The sequence below is a fragment of the Diabrotica undecimpunctata genome, chromosome 1, assembly GCF_040954645.1.
Source record: "Diabrotica undecimpunctata isolate CICGRU chromosome 1, icDiaUnde3, whole genome shotgun sequence".
NCBI classification, from domain to species: Eukaryota; Metazoa; Arthropoda; class Insecta; order Coleoptera; family Chrysomelidae; genus Diabrotica; species Diabrotica undecimpunctata.
This window is the reverse complement of record NC_092803.1, coordinates 192,631,852-192,655,243: the sequence shown is the minus strand read 5'-3', so window position 1 is coordinate 192,655,243 and position 23,392 is coordinate 192,631,852. Positions and strand designations below refer to the sequence as shown.

The 23,392-nt window shown below is 33.9% G+C and overlaps 1 protein-coding gene across 1 annotated transcript in view; it reads right to left on the bottom strand.

The window, feature by feature from the left end:
- Positions 1-23,392, bottom strand: part of LOC140441931 (uncharacterized) — a 293,137-nt gene that overhangs the window by 183,572 nt on the left and 86,173 nt on the right. The gene's annotated exons all lie outside the window — the stretch shown is intronic.

The window sequence follows — 23,392 nt, the reverse complement described above, 5'->3', positions numbered from 1 at the left end:
ACAATAAGTTATCTTAAAGACTTAGAACTGTATCAATTATTGTAATTTTTCTACCTTTACCTGTATTATATTTTTTAGGTCACTAATAATCCTTGTGGTTGCAGCGTAAATAAATAAAAAAAAATTAAAATAACCTTTCTTGTGTTAACAGAATATTTGGATGTTAAAGTTGATTTAAATAGTATAAGATTTTAAAAGCTTGTGGTTATTCATCGGACAAATTTATTTTTTAAAAACTTGAACAACAAACCTCTTGCTTTTCTGCTGTGTTATCTTTCCCAAGAAATCAATACTTTTTAAACTAAACATCTTTAATTCCCGCGTTTATCCCGCTTTGGAATAAATTACATGGTACACATAATAATTTTGGTGTATTTTTATTCAGATTTTCGCCACAAACCGCACATAAGGACATTTATTATGCATAATGTATACACCCACATCTATTTTAGAAACTCAGGAGCTTTTACTCGAAAAAAATTTTAGTCGTTTTATAAAAGGACACGATCGATATTTTCGGCATAATTTAAGTATTTCTCCACTTCCGAAACATAAAAGCATCATTTAGGATTCGAAGTTAAGATCGATTGGTGACGTAAACAATAATTACAAGCAAGGAGGAGTTGGGTGGTGTCCAACTCCTAAAAATAATATGAAAGATGACAGAAGGAGTTTTCTATTCACTACTATCTTTCTATATAATTAATATCTTGTTACTTATAACACGGATTAATTAATTATATACATATATACAGTATATAGTTGGTGGTCAAACAAAGTTCAAGAAAAGATAAAGGAGAAAAGGAGAGGAAATTGTATAAATAGTGGCAAGAAAATAGGTCGGAAACAGATCTTCAAATTTTTCACAGGTCGTCAATAAAATAGCGGAAGCAACAGTGGCAAAAGCTAAATCAAACGATAATAATACAACTCTTTTAACAGTTTAATCTAGGCTCCACTGCGACACATCCTAACAACCTTGTATCCATTACGCCAAGCTACATAGATGCCAGTTTATTATAGAGAGATAGTATGAGCTGTACCTGCAATTTTATGTTCAGGTCCTATGTTTCCTAAAAATTAAAATTTTTTTGCAACTTTTGAAACGCATATTGTTTACTAAAACGGAATTCTACTATTTCTATCACAAAGTCCGAGAGTACTTCTTCATCACGAACTACATTTTTCAATTTTGAAAATGCAGCTAGGTAGTTAGGTTCTATAAGAATTTAGAAATGTATTTGGAATCAATGTAATAAGACCACTAATGCTTGCTTACGTAGTAAAACGAAAAGTAACGGCAGTTTATATGAATTACATCTTTTAATTCTGAAAATGTAGCTACCGTAACAAATCCTCCAAAGGTGATAGCAGCGAATAGGAGCAAAACAGGTTGGCCAAGTAACTTCAGCTGAAAGGAGCAAATTATTCCTGCCGTCTGTGTAATCTTTCAACTTGCTTTAACATTGTTAAATACCTTTTTTGTCCTTCTTTATAAGTGTCCCACTGTTTTTTATCTTACCATAGCGCGTGCCTGGTGGAACTTCTTTTCGTTAGAGGGCATTTTTATTGAAGTACTGTAATGACAGCATCATTTTGATCATTTACTGCCATTTCCAACTCCTTAGCGTCATTTATTTTGACGTGACAACGTCTTAAATTAGGTTGTGGCTCGGAGTCACTCATGAAAAAGTGTAACGCCCGCTCACGTCTGTTACGATGAGTGACCGAACGAGAGAGAGGCCCGCCGGACCAGCGAATGCCTTGCGTCTCTCTCCTCAAACATGATCGGTCCGCTGCGCGCGCAGCACTAGAGAATTAGGCGCGTTGAATCGGTGCGTGCTTGTGTCTCTGTCTTTCTCGAGCGTTCTTGGCGTTGGAAAACCGAGAAAGCGTCATCATACAAGTTCACACGTGTGGTTAAAGTATCGTCAGCTGTGTCTGTAGTGAAAATGTGGAGTGCTTAGATTTGTCATTTACAACAACTACAACAATAAAGGTAAATAATTGTACACTAATATTTCATTATCGTAAACTATGATTGATTGATTAATTGTTAGATTGACACAAAAGTTGAGAAACTGAGTTTATAGGTTATGTCATACTATTGACAAATGTTGATAGTGTTAAGTAAATTATTAGTTTAAATCACTCTGCAATCAATCGTAATTCAGTCGATTGAGAAGAAACAACGCGTTTCAACTGCAAACAACTATTGTGCAATTTAATAATATTCATATCAATAAATATTCTACCGAGAAAAAAACGTTGCCACGTAAAATCTTCGCCCGTAAAACCGACTTTACAGGCAACCGATTTTTTTTCTTGCACTCGACAGATGCTATTTTAGAACTTCTTTATAAGCCTATTAATTAATTTAACGTGGATTCCAATAAGTGACTTTTGCTAATTTCCTCCTTAATGTGTATCATATCTGTCTATTGTCTAAGCAGCTCTCCTTCTCAGACACATGTCATTCTAATATAAAATTACTCAAAAACGTTAAGGCTATTTCAATGTCTTTTATTCGAGGAAAAGCAAAAAGACAGTTAAGATTTGATTTCACGTACAGTGCGTCTACGTATCCGCCTCATACGTATTTCGCCCTAATATGGTTCATCAGAGACGGCTATTCATAGTCGCTCTAAATGTGAAAATAAATCTTTTCTATCTTAGGAAGCAACTCTAACATGGCTTCGTATAGACGCAAATTGTGACATCTGATATTAAAATCGGTAAACTAATTTTCGAAACCAAATCCAGATTTTGACTTTAATCTGTGCCTTCTAAAAATTGCAAGGCAAAACAGACGTTGATATTAGAGACATGGGGAATCTAAAAATGGCATTCCATAACATATCTCCTCAACTAAGCAAAAATCCTTAAAGAATTGGTTTCTTGTACTCGTACAGAGTACATCGGAATAAAAGGAAAAAGACAGTTAAGATTTGATTTCACGTATATTGCGTTTGTATATTCGCTTACGTATTTCGCCCTTATAGGGTTCATCAGAGACGGCTATTCATAGTCGCTCTGAGCGTGAAAATAAATCTTTTCTGTCTTAGGAAGCAACTCTAACATGACTACTTATAGACGCAAATAGCGACATCTGATATTAAAATCCGTAAACTAATTTTCGAGACCAAATTCAGATATTTGCTTTAATCTATGCCTTCTAAGATTTTCAAGGCAAAACAGACGTTGATAAAGATGTCATTAATATAGATGTCTTTTATTCGCGTTCTCCGTTTACTAATTTATGAAAGTCAGTTTTTTATTCAAATTTTATATATCAAAATTATTTGTCATAATAAATTGCGTCAATGACTTGTCCCTTTTGTTGGTGTCCGTTTTTTCTTACGTCTTGTAGTGTGCGTTTATCATCGCAGCCAATGAGCGGCTGCGTCTCGGTTTTCCTGCAGTAACTCACCAGATCCTCCATTTTATTGGTAGGTGTCGTTACTGGATGGTCCAAAGGAAGAAAGACCAAGCCCAGAATAATCTCTATCAGTTCAGTTCCTTCCCGATCCTGACTCTTACTACAGGTCAGGTGAAATGCAATAGATTGCTTGGATGTCAAATAATGAAAAAACGATGAGATTCACGTTCACAAACCCAGAGGCAGAAGAAGTAGCAGTATATTATTGATTGGAAGACCTTAAGATTTTAAGGATTAGAAGATGGAGAAAAGTTGCTAGGAATCGATGAATGTGACGATTTCTCTGCAAGTAGGAAGCCAATTTGAGCCAGTTTCAGCCAATTATGATGATGAAGGTCATGATAACTTTCATCATCATCATCACTGGCTGAACAACCCTTTTTGGGTCTTGGCCTGTTCCAAGATTCTTCTCCATTCTGATCTGTTTCGTGCTTTTTTTCTCCAGTTTTTAATTTTAAGGTTGTTATAATATCATTTTCTATTTATTCTAAGTATCTCAGCTTCAGTCTTCCTGTTGTTCTTTTTCTTACTGCCATCTGTTTGAATATTTTGTTTGGTATTTCGCCTTCTTTCATTCTTTCTATATGTCCTATCCAACGCAGCTGTCCTATTTTAAGGATCCATAATATTCGGATCGTGGTATATTTTGTATAGTTCAGAGTTGTATCTTCTTCGCCTTATTCCGTTTTCTTTTGTGCCCTTATATATGTGTCGCAAGATTTTTCTTTCGAAGTTGGTTAACAACATTTCCTCTATTTTAGTGATTGTCCAGGTTTCTGAGTCGTATGTGAGTACCGGACTTATTAGGGTTTTATATATTTGGCATTTTGTTTTTCTTGCGACGTTATCTGATCTTAGTTGCCTAATTAAGCCATGGTAACATTTATTTGCAATAAATATTCGCCTCTTCACTTCCTTCGTAACGTTATTATCAGACGTGACTAGGGATCCCAAGTATATAAAGTTTTTTACCCCCTCAATGTTGTATTCTCCTATTGTTATATTTTGTGGCTGCCTTATTTCTGCGTTCTTACTTACCTGCATATATTTTGTTTTGGTATGATTGATTTTAAGACCACTATTTTGTGCAGCTCGTTCTATTTGGTTGTATGCCTCTATCATTTCTCTTCTTGATCTTTCGATTATGTCAACATCATCTGCAAATGCTAGTATTTGCAGGCTTTTATTAATGATTGTTCCTCGTGTATTGACTGTTGTGTCCCTCAGTATTTTCTCGAGTACGATGTTGATCATGATGCATGATAGAGCGTCTCCCTGGCGTATTCCCTTTATCACATCTATTGTTTCCGTTAATTCATTTTGTATTCGGATTGTACTTTTTACTTTTAGAGATTCTTTTATTAATTCTATTAGTTGTGTTGGTATATTAAATTCTTTTATTGCTTTTATTAAGAATTCTTGGTTTATATTGTCATATGCGCTTTCAAAGTCTATGAAGAGATGATGTGTGGCGATTTTATATTCACTTGATAACCTTGAAGCCTGTTAATTCAATTGGCATAAATACAAAGAAATTTTATTTCAAATTTTGGTATATCTTACATAAACATAATGATTTTAATTGATATATTAATACATATTCGTTCTTAAACTTCAGTATGTACTAAAATTTGCTACTTATTATGGAAAATGTATACTACCAGATATAAGTTTCAAAACCTTCAAAGATTTTACACAAGAAAAAATTCCTAGTCTCATAAAAGGCCTCGATCGATATTGTCGGCATAATTTAAATATTTCTCCACTTCCAAAACATAAAAGGATCCTTTACCGCGCTACTGTTACAAAATTGAAGGCAACAAACGCCAAATTTCCGTATTGAATCTCTCCCGAACTCCCCAAGGGCAAATATACAGAGGTGTGAACAATATTAAGCCCTTTAATTTTCCATAAACGCTGCTATCGGTTGATATTTACTTCCGGGTTCTGTAAACGTCAAAGACAGAGTGCTATTGAATTATTAGAAGTGTGTTGCTCTAGTCCAATATCCGCACTCGTAATTCAAAGAGGGCGCAATTTAATATCCGAACCAAAGACACAAGTATACAAATTGGTTATATATTAAGTGGTGTAGCTTTTGTAATAAATCGGTAATTAATTTGAAAACGGTGAAGGCATATTTTCTTGTTATTAAAAATTGTTTTTTATTCATCAATAATTCATACTTCAAATAATCTCAAAATTGTTTTCAAGAGGTGAAATTAATTTTCACAAAAAATTACTTTTGTTACATAATATAAAATACACACAACGCAAAAGTCTAAGGATATTTTAATAATTTGACAATACCAATGACAGAAATTTCATGGCCATATAAACTTGCTTGTACTATAATTGTTGATACAGACACTCACTTCTTATCAAAAGAAATTGTAAAACTGATAGCAATACGTGTTTTAGAATATTTTTTATAGGGGCCAAAAAAATCGACATTTTTATGTTTTGTTTATTTTTAATTTTAGTCACTTCATACCATTCTTGCTTAATAGGTGAGTTAAATATATTGTCTTTTTACCATGCAACAACAACATTTAACCCTAGAATACTAACCTTATTTTTACCTTCATTTATCCATCGTAAAATTTACTACACTGAGAAAAAAAATGTGGTCACTGAAAAAGTATTTTATTTAACGTAATTTTACAAACTATTTTGAACAAAGAGATGTTTCTTAAACCTGAAAATCACAAAAAAATATAAATTCTAAATTTTAGAACTACACTGCTGACAACAAAGGGCGCGATGTTCACCACAAAATGGACGTCGGCAGTGTTCGCAATGATGAGTTGTCATTCGACGTTTTTTAGACGGACAAAATTGACACATGGCACGTTTTGACACAGTAGGGCATATTCGTTCTTGCTGCGGCTCCAGATTTAAAATATTTTCAATAAGTAACTTTACCGAGTGGTTCAAAGTTGGCCAATTTACACGATGCTGTAGCCAAGGTTTAGTCAGTTGTTCAGACAAAATGGCCATAAATTTTTTTCTGGTGATGGTTTTTTTCTGCTGTCGTTGTTGGTTATGATTATAAATTATCCAAGAGTTTATGCAAGCTATATTTAACATGCCATAGAACAGGCAAAGAGGTCATCTTCGTGTTTTTCTGGAAATATTCATGTTTCCGCACATTTGGTCAAATGTGTATACTCCGTACTTGGTTGCATTATAAAATTGAATGATATCTGGCTTTCCTGTTCGATCACATTCTACTGGACCATTGTGGATTGTCGACAGAAGAAGCACAGACTTATTTGCTTTTGTCCTATAGGATACCATTGTTTTTTCACCATCAAAGCAAAATAAGGAATGACCAATTTCACGATTTTTGAGATTTATCATCTCGAGAGGTATTTCTCTTTTATTTTGCCGTAGGGTACCAACAATAGTTAAATCGTAAGGAGGTTTTAAGAGCTCCGTTGCTACTGGTACTGACGTAAACCAATTATCCATGGTTATGTTACGCTTACTTCCGTATACACCCTGAGGTAATTGTTTTACATAATATTCTCCTAGAGGCTGTCCATTGGTTTTAGTTCCCTTTCCTAAATACAATTCTGCATCGAACATATATTTGGTACCTACGTCACACAGCATTACTATTTTCAGTCCATATTTGGCTGGCTTGTTTAGGATATACATCCGGAAAGGACATCTTCCCCTAAAAGCCAGTAGCTGCTCATCGATTGTTAGGTATGATCCGGGCTTATAGGACGTTTTGCAGTTCTGTATAAGATCATCCCATATTTCACGAATGGCTGCTAATAGGTCTGTTTCTTTTCTGTGTGGTCTAGATATTTTATCATCAAAACGTAAACATTCTACAAGAAATTCAAATCTTTCCCGGCCCATAGTTGCTTTATATATCGCACCAGAAATTTTGTCATCAAACATTTGTCTTGTCGCTAAATGATTGTCTTTTTGGGCAGCAGCAAAAATAAGTAGTCCTAGGAGTGCATGCAATTCGTCAATATTCACTTTCGAGTTTGTAAGTTTTTCGACTTTATATTTTTGTGCCCTAACAGAAATTTCGGCATTTGTATATTCTAGAATTTTTTCCAGTGAATTTGGACTCATAAAACAATGAAAAGCATCTAAGGGAGTTTGTGCTTCCTTGGTTTTATTAGTGGGGCCTTAAACAAAATGTACGAAATTACGTTTTGGAGTTTTAGTTGCGGCCTTTGGTTGAGAGGACCATCTGTGTCCATTTTTACCTTTTAGACTCGACGGCAACCGAATTTGCTTCTCTTTAGCTGCAATTTCTGGAGATTTTTCTTCTTTTGGTAGAGTTTGCTGAGCAGGACATTTATTCTCCTTGTCGATTTTAGAGCCATTACTTTCTTTTCTTGGAAACACTGAAGTAAATTGTTTTTCCAACTCATTACTCTTTTTAGAACTTCTTTTTCTTTTCTTACTAGTGGATGGCAAGTCATGGTCGGAATCTGAGTCGTTTTCGCTTGATGGTTCGAACTCTGATTCAGATGGACTGAATGCTTCTAAAACGACATCTTCTGTTTCAGATCCACTTTCCGATTTATCAGAATTGTTATCTGATTCATCTGGCCAAATTTCTTCCAGGCACAATTGCAACTCAGCTTCCAACTCCCGCTGCGTGAGGGGCCTGTGCATGTCTCTCTGTTTCATATTCATATTTCACACTAAAAAAAAAATAAAAACTGATAATAAAAAAATAACTGATAATAAAAAAATAAAAACTGATAATAAAAAAAAATAAAAACTGACAATATCGTTGTTTTTGGCAATTATAACGTTACCACTTACCTTCGTAATATTTACGAAGCTGTGCTCATTTGCAGGTACTTCACTAATAGTGTAGGCGTCACTGTACTTGTTAAACGTTTCGATATACACTAATGTAAGAATAGATGAGCGGGCGAGAGATACTGGTGTACCCCTTCCACAATATCCTACAACAATGACATTGGCGTCGTAAAAATTACGATGGTTAGTATTCTAGGGTTAACGTTGAACGAGATGAATAGAGCCGTGGGCCTCCTTCAAGCTGGTATGCGACAAACTCAAGTTGCTGACCAGCTGGGTATCTTCCAAAGCGTCGTAAGTCGTTTGTGGCGTCAGTTTAAAGACACTGGGAGTCCAGCCGAGCAACATCAAGGACGTGTCGCTCTACAACCGTCGCTCAAGACCGATATTTAATTTTAAATGCCAGAAGGCAGTCAACAATCACAGCACTTGAGCTGGTTAATGAATTACAGCTTGTATATAATGTAACAATTAGCAGCAGTATTGTGAGGAATCGTCTCCCTGAAGCCAATCTTTGTAGTCGGCGACCACTGAGATGTCCACCTTTATCTAGAGGCAATCGCGCTGCAAGATTAACCTGGTGTCAAGAGTTTCAGAATTGGACTGACAATGACTGGGCCACAGTTTTGTTTAGTGACGAGTCTAGATATAGATTTCATCCAGATTCTCGTCGGACAAGAGTTTGGAGACGACCCGAAAATGGAGAACGATTACGACATCTTGAAGAAGTGTATGCATACAGAGGTGTAACATTAATGGTATGAGGCGGAATCATGATTGACGGAAGAACTGACCTCATTTTCTACGTGGCTTGCTCACAAGTCAGCAATATTTGGACACTATTTTTGAACCTGTTGTGCGCCCGTTTGCTGCTGCTGTTGGATAAAATTTTTACTTTATGCATGACACCACTCGACCACATTTTCCCTATATTGTAACAAACTGGTTGGATAATGAGGGTATTATATGTGGCCAGCACAATCACCGGACTTGAATTCCATTGAGCATGTATGGAACATGCTCCAACGAAGAATTACTCCACATATGGGCAATATCTACAATGAGTTTTAATTAAAACAGCCTGTGAGAGAACAATGGACACAACTACCTCAAGCAGACATTAACAATGTGATTCGGAGCATGAACAGTAGGTGTAGAGCTGTGATAAACCAACGTGGTGGTCATACGTTATTTTAAGTTTATATTCCGTATTTTTGACATTTTATGGTGGTATGTGAAACATGGGTGATTTGCAATATATTTTTTTTGCTCCAATTTTCTGTTTTTTTTTTGCAATTTATGGTTTTTGACATATTAAACAATAATTTAAATTACCAATTTTGTATTACTTTTTTTAAAGTTGATTACAGATAAACAAAATACGTCTATTTATAAAAATATTCCTAGACTTTGGCGTTGTGTGTATAAAGAAAACATCAAAGCAGAGTAATGGAAAAAATAGTCCGAAGAACCCCACCAATAAAATTTTATACGACAATAACAACTGGAATCCATAAATATGCCGTCTAAAAAATTATTTTGTACGTATATGGTTGATAGGAATATGCCGGTATCATTTAAAAAATATAATGACAATATTTTTTGAGATAAAATTGTAATGAACATAGACGTGCCTCAGTATAACAGTCGTTTTATTATTTAAACGATATAAACTTCATATGTTTATTATTGAAGCGAAGCTATTTTGTATTACTTTTTCTATATACATAGTAAAATGATGATTCAACCATCACGGAATTAACGGCACGAAAATGCGTCACGGGTAGCGTCACGAAATAGCGGTCTTCACACCGATTCACTATTCTTCATCATATCTTTATTCTATGAAGGTTTAAACAAATTATAAAAATAAAAAGAACCAGTCAATAAAAACTGTAGCAAAATAAACATAAAAATAAAAGATCGATACTAAAAGGCTATTGGCTATGTCTTAGCTATTAAATTTAAATGTATTAAAAATTTTCAGCTCTTCATCTCCCAAAAAATTAATAATATTGCTTTTACTTCATCAAGTTTCCAATTTTTCCACTGACTAGCATGTCTATAGTCTTATTAAAAATTTTCAGCTCTTCATCTCCCAAAAAATTAATAATATTGCTTTTACTTCATCAAGTTTCCAATTTTTCCACTGACTAGCATGTCTATATTAAACTTTTGTTTCTATAGTCGCCATTTTCCTGCAATATTACCTTTAAAGTTTATAAAAGCTGGGTTAAGTGCATCAAACATTTTTGTTAACCCTGCGGCAGTCGCGTCTTTTATTTTCGTTCGAGCGGTCGCGCTGCGGTCCTTAGGTCCAGATGATGAACTATCAGTTGTTTCGTGAGAATATGTTGCATGTCATACAAAATAATTAAAAACCCTTTCAGCTCCGGTGACGCGTACGCGCGTCCAAATATGACTATATTATTATTATATTAGTGCCATCGACGCGTAAGCGCGCTTTGTGTATATTATATATTCAAACGGAATTATTCCTGTCGGCAATGGACCTAAAGTTTCTTAATTTTGTGGGCACCTCAGTAAAGGTTAAAATTATATAATTTCGTGCTTGGTTTTAGTTCATGAAGTTTGGCATCTAATATTTACATAGCTATAAAATACTGCTATTTCAACTTTATCTAACTATTTTTGCGAATGTTAATTTATATTTAAGATGTAAAAATGAAATAAACTAATGATTTCGGGGATTACCCTAATGAACAAAAGAAGTAGGTAATGTGTTTTTCGGGGAATACCCTAATTTTTAGGTATTTACCGAATGCTGTTATTAGAAGAGGTAAAAAGGTTTTTAAGCCGAACGCAATTGTCAGATACAATGACAATATGGGGGGTATAGATCGACAAGATCAAATGCTTGCCTATTACCCCTTTCAAAAAAAGACAGTTAGATGGCCAAACAAACAAAGTTCCAGATCATACAAATGATGATGGTGAATTCCCATATTTGGTATAAAAAATAGACGGGAAAAAGAGTTGGGCCGTATGAATTTCGTTTATCTGTTATTAAAATGCTAAGATTGAAGAAAATATCCAGAGGAGCAAAAAGAAGAATATATATCACAGTTGTCTGACGAACAATGCTTTATACTAACGAGACCTGGATCTTAAACAAAACCATCTTAAAGTTCAAAAACTAAGATTACTCCGACATATAGCTAGAATCCAGGAAGGAAGAGTTTGCAAAAGCATTAATAGATACTAAACCTGGCACAAAAAGAAAAGACTAGACCACGAAGAAAATGGATGGAATCGGTAAAAAAGACTTGGAATTGTTAAAAGTACAAAACTGAAGAAACCTAGCACAAGATAGAATGGAAAAAATCATTGAAGCCTTGGTCCTCTAGCACTTGTTTGAGCTGATGTATATATACAATTATAGAATGGCAAAAAACTTTTCTTTAACTTGGACCATTTCAGCATTTGGTTGATACAGCGCGATTTGAAAAATTCCAGTATTATATGGTTATGAGATTTTTCAATCATCTTCCCAACAGTAATAATGTACTTTTTGATGTACTTTTATAATATTAATAATAATATTATATGGATTAATAATAATCCTATGTACTTTTTATCTTTTAATTCTAAAATTGTGATGTTTTACAAATTATTATTATTATTATCCAGATTTAGCCATACGGCTCACACTCCCTCTAAGGGGAAAATTCACTCATTCCAGATACCTACGGTATCAAAAGGATTGAGCTCTGGTGGGACTCTTTCAGTGTTATCGAGCCCTAGGTGACTTGGTATGCTGGAGTATCTCCCAAAAATTATTCTGGACGTTGAGAGAAGTACAGCTTTCTGTATGGTCTTGTAGAGATGTTTATTCAGACCTAGCTTTCTTATCTTTTCTAGGAGGTTCTTCGGAATGACTCCAGTAGTAGAGAGAATAATAGGTATTGTCTGGGTACTTTCCAGTATTATAAGTATTATAAGTATATAGTATATTATATTATATATATATATATATATATATATATATATATATATATATAGTATATTATAAGTATTATTTGTATTACATTATTATTATTATATTTATTATTATTATCAATAAGTCAGATTTTTTTCAAAAGTAATACCGAAAATTTGATAAGGGGCGCGTGAAGACAAAAGTCGAAGGGCCTATATTACAGATCTAGCAAAATTCCTTGCATTACCTCACTTGACTAGACGAGCTTTAAACTTCAAACTCGAAAGCACAGGATTCAAACAATAATAGGTGTCACAACAAAGGTTAAAGTACAGCACGAAACAGCATAAATGGAACCAAGATGTGTCCAATACTGTCCAGTAAGAAAAAATCCTTTTACACAACACCGTTGCAGAGATTGTAACGAACCGATTTGAAGGGAACATACAGAAAATATGATATTAATTTGTTGTGAATGCAGTGTACAAAACACTTATTTAACCCTTAACTACAGAGATCCGGTATTTCTTACAATTTCATGTCTCAGTACCTCTCGGGCAGTTTGTATAACAGTTCTAATCAAAGCTGTCGGCGTGTATTGTAAATATTTTCTTTCGTAGCGCTGATCAAAAATCTTAACCGGTAAAATTTAACGGAGGTCTGTTTTTAAGTAAGTATTTTTAATTAGTCTTATGGGTAAAATGTGAACTGTTTATAATATTTTTTATGTTTTTTGGAAAAGAGTAAAGAAATGGACTCTGGAAGTCATCCTGGACCTTCAAAGATGGTTAAATTTGGCGATAAAAATTTTGAGGAAATTTTGCAAAAATTTAATGAGGAAAATGATTCTGCCGCAAGTGATGTGGACTCAGATGCAGAGTATTAACGAACAGACCATGATACTGAATCACTGAAGATAAAAAAAACCAGTCATATTTGCATAATGTGCAAGACTCCGATATCTTTGCAATGCACGGCAAGAGTTTGCAAGGAATGTGCCACTTAATTTTTTTGACAATTTTACCTCTTGCAGATTTTTTCTCATGGATGTATAGATTTTCGTAAATGCTATTATATGTTTTTGTTATGATTCTATATTAAGTTTATTTGTTAAAAAAAAATCTAAATTTTTGTTCAAAGCATTTATGGCTGTTTGTTTCAATAAACCAAAAATGTTACCGAAATTATCGTTTAATAGATTATTCTTTAAAAATTTTGTATTTTATTATAAAAATCAGTCATTTCATCAGTTCTCCCATCTCTAGACACTACAGAAAAATACATAATGCTTTTTTTTATTAACTTTATATTTGACTTAATAATTGACTCCATTTTATAATGACCGGTAAAAAATACCGGGGCTCTGTTTTTACGTTATAATGATGGAATATCTGTAGTTAAGGGATAAATATGTCTGTTTGATTGTCCTTTTATTATATATTTTTAATACTTGATTTAGTTTTTTTTATATAAAAATTTATTATTCGTAAATTCAATTAGTTTGGAGTTATATATATATATATATATATATATATATATATATATATATATATATATATATATATATATATATGTTTATTAAACATATATATATATATATATATATATATAACTCCATATATATATATATATGTTTATTAAACATATATATTTCTTAATTTTCGGGATTTATTTACAATGAACAATAAACAGGTCAGTGATCAAAAAATTCCTTATCTCTGATATATAAAAAAACAAATTGATTAATGCCATCTTAAGACAAAAATGCTAATCTTTTACAACGATCTAGAAAATAAATATATTATTCTATCTACAGTGATGAGTGCCTTAAAAACTGGCAAAATAACGCAAAAGATAGAAAACATAACACGTTGTGGAATAAAAAGAGATGAGAGTAGTAGAGGTGGGAAATTATCGATAGAACCTCTAATTTACATTAAATTACATTAGGACTATCGATAGTTTCCCACCTTTAGACGTTAGCTTATGAGCTAGTTGACTTCAGTCATAATAAGTAGGTATGACATCGAATATTTACATTTTTTAAATTTCGCATAAAGTAAAAACTGATTGAGGGCAATAAAGCAAATGTAGGTAAACAGTTTAATTAGTAGTAATTTGATAATTAATTCTGTGTTGACGAATACAGAATAACAAGCTATGATAATTCTGTATTGAGAAGAGTGTATGCGACGTCTCAAATCATAGTTTATAATTGATCAATACTTTAATTTTGGATATAAAAATACTCCTACTTAAACTGTTTTTACTTACATTACGTGATACGTATTACTATGACTGAAGTCAACCAGCCCATAAGCTAACGTCTAAAGGTGGGAAATTTTCGATAATTCTAATGCATTGTAAAGTAAATTATAGGTTAATATCGATAATTTCTCACCTCTAGTACTTTCATCTCTTTTTATTTCACAACGTATTATGTTTTCTATCTTTTGCGTTATTTTGCCGGTTCTTAAGGCACTCATCCCTGTATAGTAATTTCTTTCTCTTATTTCCATCTGTGGCTTGAAATCTTAATTTTCTTTTTCTAAGCATTTTATTATATTCTAAGTTTTTATTACATTTGAAGATGATGTTGTAATCAAATAATAATGTTTCTTTAAATTACTATTTTATTTTCTAATCAGCAGTTACTGGAAATGAAAATTGTTACTGGATGGCAATTTATGTTCCACAATAAAACAAAACATAAAAACACAACGTTTTTAAATTTCAGAATATCATCAAATTGACATGTTTCAGCTGTTAAAACGAAATTTGTTAAGTTAACGATATTCTATGGAAATTAAAAAACAGTATTGTATTTTTATGACTTGTTTAGTTGGTGAATTGATGGATAGCGTAAATTGTGCTTCGACGTCATAAGCACAGAATTTAACTGGATTTTGTTTTACGATTTATAAAACGATACTTGCAACTCACTAATGAATGGTTTTTAGAATATATCTTCTACGTGTGTTGTACAATATTAACCCTTTTATTACAGTTATATTATATTTACGTGTTCAATCACAGTTTAGTTCATTAATTTGTAATCTCACATTAATCTTAATTTTCTGAATGTGTATAGGGACGGCGTTATGTATCACTAGACCAAGCGCCAAAAATTGATTTTGAAATATTTGACTTCAAAATTTTTACTCTATTAACCGTTATGTCAATACCCAAGTACCTGATACGGGAGTCTATACCCGTGCTACCCAGGTACCCGGCATTGTTTCGGTAAACTTCGCTTGTACATTCCGAAAATAACAGACAATTGGGATTTTTCTTTGTTTGCTATCAGTGTTTATTTAACTGTGCTTACAAGTTGTTAATATTTTTGTGACTATATATGCGTGTTTTATGTTGTAATTACTTGTAATAATGGCAAGAATAAAAGTGAGTGCTAGCGAATTTAGAAGGTAAGTTATTACTGTTTATTTTTACAATGTTTTATACATAGATCATTCAATTTTAGAATGACGCATGAAAAGCAACAGAAGTACTTGCAACAATTTATAGACGATATAGATGAGGAAGTAGACAAAAATATCGAAAACCAGGAATCAGATGAGGACTATGTTTCGCAACGCAAACCGGATGGAGATGAAGCTTCTGACGTAGAGGACGTTTTTACTGATATCAATAATAAGAATAAAATCGATACCGACGACGACGATAGTAGTGATGAAGATTTTGACGATTTTCAAGAAAGTTCTTCCCAAAGTGATGTTCTGGTTGCAAAAGATAAAACGATTTGGCAACGAAAACCGTTTACTGCAAGTCGAACACTGAAACGTAACCTTTTGCGTGAAAAAAACGGGCCCAGTACGTTCTACTAAAACTCTTTCGATTAGAGATACATTCAAATGTGTTTTCAGTGACGTAATGTGTGACATAATTATACGCGAAACCAATCGAAAAGCTAATAGCGTTTGTGAAAAGTATAATGTTGAAAACCCCGACAAACCTCGAAATGTTTGGAAGTCACTCACAACAGAAGAATTTGATGCATACTTAGGTATTCTTATTACAGCAGGAGTACGGCATTCAAATTCAGAGCACTCGAAAGATTTATGGAAAACAGACTCACATCCTTTGTACCGAGCAAGTATGGACATAAATCGCTTTTGGAGCATCAGCAGATTCTTACGGTTTGACAATGACAAAACACGTGCAGAACGTTTGCAAAATGATAAAGCTGCAGCTATTACAGATATATTCCATCTTCTCAATGATGATTTACGTCGTAACTATGTACCGTCGGATTCTCTTACTGTGGATGAACAGTTATTTCCTTTTAGAGGTAGGACACGTTTCACGCAATATATGCCAGCAAAACCTGCCAAGTATGGCATTAAGGTTTGATGGGTTTGTGACGCCAATAATTCGTATCCACTTACTGGACAAATTTATACTGGAAAAAATTCGACTGGACGTGAAACTAATCAAGGTGAACGCGTAGTAAAAGATTTGTGTTACCGATACAAAAATTCTGGACGAAACATAACAATGGATAATTTTTTCACAACTCTTCTACTAGCCCGTCTCCTGTTGTCTTGGAATTTATCATTAGTTGGTACTTTGAAAAGAAACAAACCATATATTCCACAAGAAATGCTGCCCTCGCCAGAGCGTGAGCCTGAATCGTCATTACACGGATTCAGTGCAGATCGTGTTACAGATTCAAGTAATACTGCAGAGTCATTACCACTTCGAAATTCCACTGGACGCCTCAAAATTGTTGGAAATTGCTACATTTGTATGTCTTTAGCGAAAAAGCGGCTAAGAAAGACACGAAAATCATGTAATGTTTGTAATCGTCCACTATGTAACGAACACTCAGTAAATATAAGTAAGTGTGGACAATGTGTTTAAAATGTAACTTTTATTTAAGTTTCCATATCACTTTTATTATAAAAAAAACTAGACAGAGCTTCATGATTTACTAAACATTAGTGTTACCCGGGTGCCACGGGTGTGGACGTAATTGTGTAAGAACTTTGACAGGTAATTTTAATATATTATATGCATTTTTTTCTTTGGTTTTTATTATAAATCTCTTTGTTCTAAATAATTTTAGGAATAACTAGAAGGAATAACTCGAATAAAAATATTTATACTATCGGCAATGATTCAGATAAAACAATTACCAAGGATACCCAGGTACCTGGGTATAGACACAAAGGTTAAAATTCAATACATGTTCCAATAGTCGTAATTTTTTGTTTTCGAAGACAGTTTTTCATGTTTTCTCTAAGTGCGAAATAGTAACTCGCTAATGTTAAAGAAAAACGAAAAAAAAAAAAATAAAAAGGCTTTTGATCGACTTACGATTTTCGCCACATGGAAGTCGTTTGGTCTAGTGATGCGTATCTTAAATATCACTTTTAGTGAATAATTAGTAGGCCAAAAACTATTTTTTCTTTTTGGGTATGACAATAAAAGTCATTGTTTTGAATATTTTATATTACTTAAGAAATTAATCAAAAATAGAAAAAAAAACTTGAACTCAGTGTTAACAGTAGGTACAATTTTCTGAACATTATGAAAATAGTACATAAACATTACATTACATTACTGATCTTGTATGCCAAAATCTAAGTCTTCATCAAAACCCTCAGTGTCATCTTCTACTGTATTGTTACTGAAAAGGGAGCGATACAGAAGTTTTGCATCATTAGGTATTAGGTGCATTAAAGATCTTAAGTCGTTAATCTTAGGCACAGAAAGTGGCTAGCCTGTGGGCCAAAGAAAAATCAAGTGGTTACTTAGGGATTGCATTGCAACGGACGGTCATTTTTTAAGTTTCTTGTGAAGATCTACTTTAACTTCACTAGTTAAAATCAATTTTCATAAAAATACTCCTATAGTGGTTTATCCTTTCTTATTTTAATTGCTCTCGTTTTAAGTCAGCTTACCTTACTGTTTTCTATGTCTGATTTACGGTTTGTAATTATAGTTTTCAACTTCTTTGTTCCAACGAATTCTTCTTTTTTCATTCTGTGAACTACTAGTTGGTTCTTTTTACGGGATTTCTTTATCACGTTTAGGTAATCATCAATGGTATATAAAGAAGAATTTACATCCCTTTAAAAAGATTTACCTGTTTAGTAATACATTTATACTCATTAAAGCTACATACATTCGACGTTAGGCTCGAAAGAGCTATTTGTTGACTTTATATATTACAGGTTCATATGAAAACACGGTTTTATAATTAAAAAGACCGTTACATACACGAATGTGTTCTTTATAAAACAATTTATTTACAATACATTGTAAAGTACAGTAAAAGGGAAATCCAAAAATAAACACAGAGGACGTAACAAAGCTGACTTTTATATTTTTCTACGTGGTGGGTGTTAACAGATAAAATGGACAAGTCAATATTAAAGTACAAATAAACACAGAGAACGTAACAAAGCTGATTTTTATATTTTTCTACATGGTGGGTGTTAACAGATAAAATGGACAAGTCAATATTAAAGTACAAAATAAGAATGAAATAACGGAAAGCAGGCAGTGAAACTACATACATATTTTTTAAAATTTAATTCCTTCAAGTGCTTTAACTTTTGTATTAAGAAAATTTGTAACGATGAGACTACCAAAGAGAATTGAAGTACTATTGTAAAAAATAATACCTCAATCAACCATGGGAGCTTATCGTCTATACCTTGCCTAGCTCAGTATCTCAAGGGTGAGTTCGTCTTGTCTTAAACTAGGGATTGAACCTGAGTTCTCAGCTGATAGCAAATAAGACAAATTTTAACCAAACATATTTATTTAAATCAATAAAAAAAAACAATAATTAACCCTGCCAAAGCTTAACAGTTAATAAGTGTTACTCATTGCTTCGATGGGCGGCTTGTGTGTTCTAGCTGTTGGGTCCTCCAATTAGAAGTTGTGGAATTAGAAGTTATGGCTTCTGGAGAGCTGCAGTCACACGTGGCTGTATGTCCAAATATGCCAATAAGACCAATAAAATTTCGATATGTCCAGTAAACCAATAAATTGTCCAGTAAACTGTCCAGTGGACCAATAAAGTTTTGATATCTCCAATAAAAATAAACTGTCCAGTAAACCCAAGAGAATTTGTAGACTATACAAATGAGTCTTATAATAATTTTTGCCTTCTTTTATAAATTTCAAAAATAGGCAAAAAATAATCCCACTACAGAAAAGTTGTTTTGACAGAAAGTGGGAGACTGAATGAAGTTAGCACAGATGTCATAGGATGTTGCTATAGATATCTTAAAACTAGCTTGTCAGTCAACACGGAACAGAATAGTCTGCCGAACAAAAGTGAGAGGGCGAATATTTATTCTATGGGACAGAAAGAGAGAAAAAAAATTAAGACAGAGGAAGAAGAGAAAAACAGGGGGCGCCAACTATTTTTATAAATAAAAAAATAGTAAAAATTAAACTGAAGATAAAGAAATTAATAAATTAATAAAGAAATTAAAATGAAATAATTATTAAAATATAAATTAATAGAGATGTAACGTTTATAACGTTACACACTCCTACCACCCATCAGAAAAATTTCGAACACAACTGAGAAATTTTTCTCGAAGAAAACAAGAACACAATGTTTTACCTAGGAATAAATATATGCAGTAGTAATCCGTAGTAACAAATCAAAAATAAATACTTTATAACAAAGCAATCAAGTTAATGAATATAATAACAAAAGAATGATCATAAAAAAAATTTAGAGTATTACTCAGGGAAATTGAATACTTCCCAACGAATTGTAGTATCCGTTTAGATTTTTGAGTAGAGTTGTCCAATATTGGTAATATTTTAATTTGATTTATTGTCATATGCTTAGACTAATAGAAAAAACTACAATTCCTGCCAATTTATTCGCCCGAGATCTTCTTCTAAATGTACCTCTCTTCTAGAGATAATGGCGACTACATTGATCCATCTTATTCTATTCACAGCCGCTCGAAATAGATCGGTTGACGTTAGACCGGTCCACCTCCTTAAGCTATGGTTTGTTAGAACAGTGAGCGACGTATAACTCACAGTGAGTCGAACGCCGCGCACTGTTGCGAGTGGCATGCGCCTACAGGACTGTGTCTGCGGCAGCCTTATGGACCATCACTGGATGTGTTCCGTTGCATGTTTTGGCGGTAGAAAGAAAAGAGCTTTATGAAAGAAGTGGTCCAAACCTTACTGTGACCGAGAAAAGACAGGAAAGGGAAAGGTCAGTTAAAACATGGCAAGAAGAATGGAAAAACACGGAAGATGTGGCACAGTGGACGAAAATGCTGATCCCGAACATAAGAGATTGGGTGGACTGTGGCCACAGGCGACTGGATTATTTCCTGACGCAGGTGCTCACAGGACACGGGTGTTTTAGGGCCTACCTCTATAGGATCAGAAAGGCTGATACAGATGAATACCTATACTGTGGATACTCGGACACTGTGACACATACGATGTTAGATTTCAGCAGATGGATAGTGGAAAGGAACAGAATGAAGAGAGAGACAGGTGTGAATTTTGTTACAGTAAGAGAAATGATTGAGAGAATGATTGAAAATAAATTAGTTTGGACTAACATACACAGCTATATCCCTGCAGTGATCAAGAAAAAGAAAGAGGAAGAAAGATGCTAAACCAACGCTAAAGGTAAGAGTGAATGATGCTAAAAGGTAAAGCTAGAAAAGTGGGTCACACTGTGTGAGTTGGAATGCGTGAGTCAGACTGTGGGGCAGGAGAAAATGCCCATCTGGAACCATCTGGAAATAATGCCGAACTAGGAGCGATGAGTGTCTTCTACGCGCTACCTGGAACGAGACAGGGAACCTCCTTGCTGATGAATAGAGTGTGGATGTGTATGAATGGAGAATGAATGAATAAAGGTAGTGATTCGGAAGTGATGCCGGCCTTACAGCGGCCATTTCGCTTCCGGATCGCTGGATGATAGAGGAGGGTCTGGTTTAGCAGGTAGGCGTTTGGCGTAGACTCAGCGACGAGAGGGCATTTTAAAGTACCTTGGGAACTATCGCCGGGAGTACGAAGAACGAATCCTGCACTAAAGTTAGTCAGGCGGCGCCCTGGACTGAGATGTCTTTTAAAGATTCCAGACCCCCCCTCTATAGAGACGAAAAAAAAAGTGCGCACTGCAGAGCGATAGCACTGTAGGTCGACGGTATGCGCTGGAATCAATTGCGATTTGATTTGGACGCAAACGTTCAGCTGAGCTACCAGCGTACACATCCAAAGCGAAATTATAATAATTATATTTTTATATAGTTATTATTATTGTAATAATTAAGTGATGTCTAATAAATTTTCTCCCGAGGAATATGAAAGACTATTGTAGTATTATAAAGTGTAAAACAGTTCCAAATAAATCTCTGGACTTATAAAGATATGGATAAAGTCCAAAATATTCTCGAAATTTTTACCTCGTTTTGAAACAATCTTTTTTCGACTGTTAATTTAAAAGCACTTTCTGTATTAAACATTAAAAAGTTCATTTACATTTTTATTTCTTTTATTTAAATTTGACATTATCAACTCTTCTTCTCCCTGCCCTCCTTTAAGTAATTAGTGAATTAAGTAAATTATTGCGTTAAGTTTGGAAGAATACATTTTTTTAAACGTACCATCTTCAAGAGAACTAATTGTTAAAGTAAAATTAACTTTTAAAATTGTTTTGAGCGCGACAAAAGAAATGAATACGAACTAATCTAACAAACCGACTCATCCAAAACTGCCGTGAGTCGAGTGTAACAGATTCGTACGTGTATGTCGTGCGCTGCGTACTGTTCTAACAAATCGTAGCTTAAGATTGCCCAACCAGAATATACGTCTACGTCTAGGGCTTCTCTTACGATCAATCTAGCCTTGTAGAATCAACTGTAAAAGTCGGTATTTATTGTTACGCATGATGTTAGCGAAGTAAGCCAATTTTCTATTCTTTACGGTGTTAATAATTTCTTTGTCTTTTCTTGGCCTCTAGGGAATAGTCATTTTACTTGTGCGGTATATATATAAGACCCTCAACATACGTGGGTAGCACCACATTTTAAATGCCTCTAATCGTTTTATGGCATCTTCTGTAAGGCTCCAGCTTTCCACTCCATAGAGGAAGACACTAAAGACTTAACATCTAAGAATTCTTATTCGTATATTAATAGTTTAAGATAAGTTGAAGATAATCTTCTTAAGGCTGTTGAAAGAGCTTCTGGCTTTTTCAATACAAGCTCTGGGGTGTGTCAAACCCCACCTATGTACTCGCGTTTGCAATTTTGACATTATAAGTTTTTATTTTTTACTTATTTGTATCTGCATATTCAATTGTTTAATTTCTAGCTAAAAAATATCATGTCATACGAAGCGGAACAGAAAAAGCTTGAAGCTCTATGGGCTGAAATTGATGACGATGCCATCGAATCGGGAAGCGATGACGATATTGACCATATCTCTGAAAGCGACCACAACACCGACTCGGAGCAGGATATCGCAATAGAAGATGTAGTTTCTGACGGAGATTCAGACATGGAGACATCAAAAACAGAACTTCAGAATGAGACGGAAAATAAAAGCACTGACGGACCTCCAAGAAACGAAGAAATGTATCTTGGAAAAGACGGAACACAATGAAACAAACTTGCTTCAAATAATAAACGGGTTCGAACAAGATCAGAGAAGATTATTACTCATTTGCCGGGTGTGAAGCATTATGCAAAAAATGCTAAACGTGCTTTAGATTGTTGGCAATTGTTTTTTGACCGACAAATGATCGAAGACATAGTGCGCTGGACCAATCTCAAAATTCAACAAAAATCAATTGCATATCAAAATAAATGCATGGTGAAACCAACCAATGAATGTGAAATTAAAGCATTTATCGAACTTCTTTATTTAGCAGGTATGTTTCATTCTAATCGTCAGAATTTGAGAGACTTATGGCAAACAGATGGGACTGGTGTCGATATATTCCGTAATACGATGTCTATAAATCGTTTTCAATTCCTGATGGTCTGTCTTCGGTTCGATAACATCGAGAATCGTAAAGACAGATTGGCGATTGACAAATTAGCTCCAGTTCGTGGAATTCTGGACAAATTTATTGAAAATTGTAAGCAGGCCTACACTCCTTCAAAATATGTGACGATAGATAAGAAGTTGCAGTCTTTTCGTGGAAGATGTGCTTTTAAACAGTACATGCCCAACAAGCC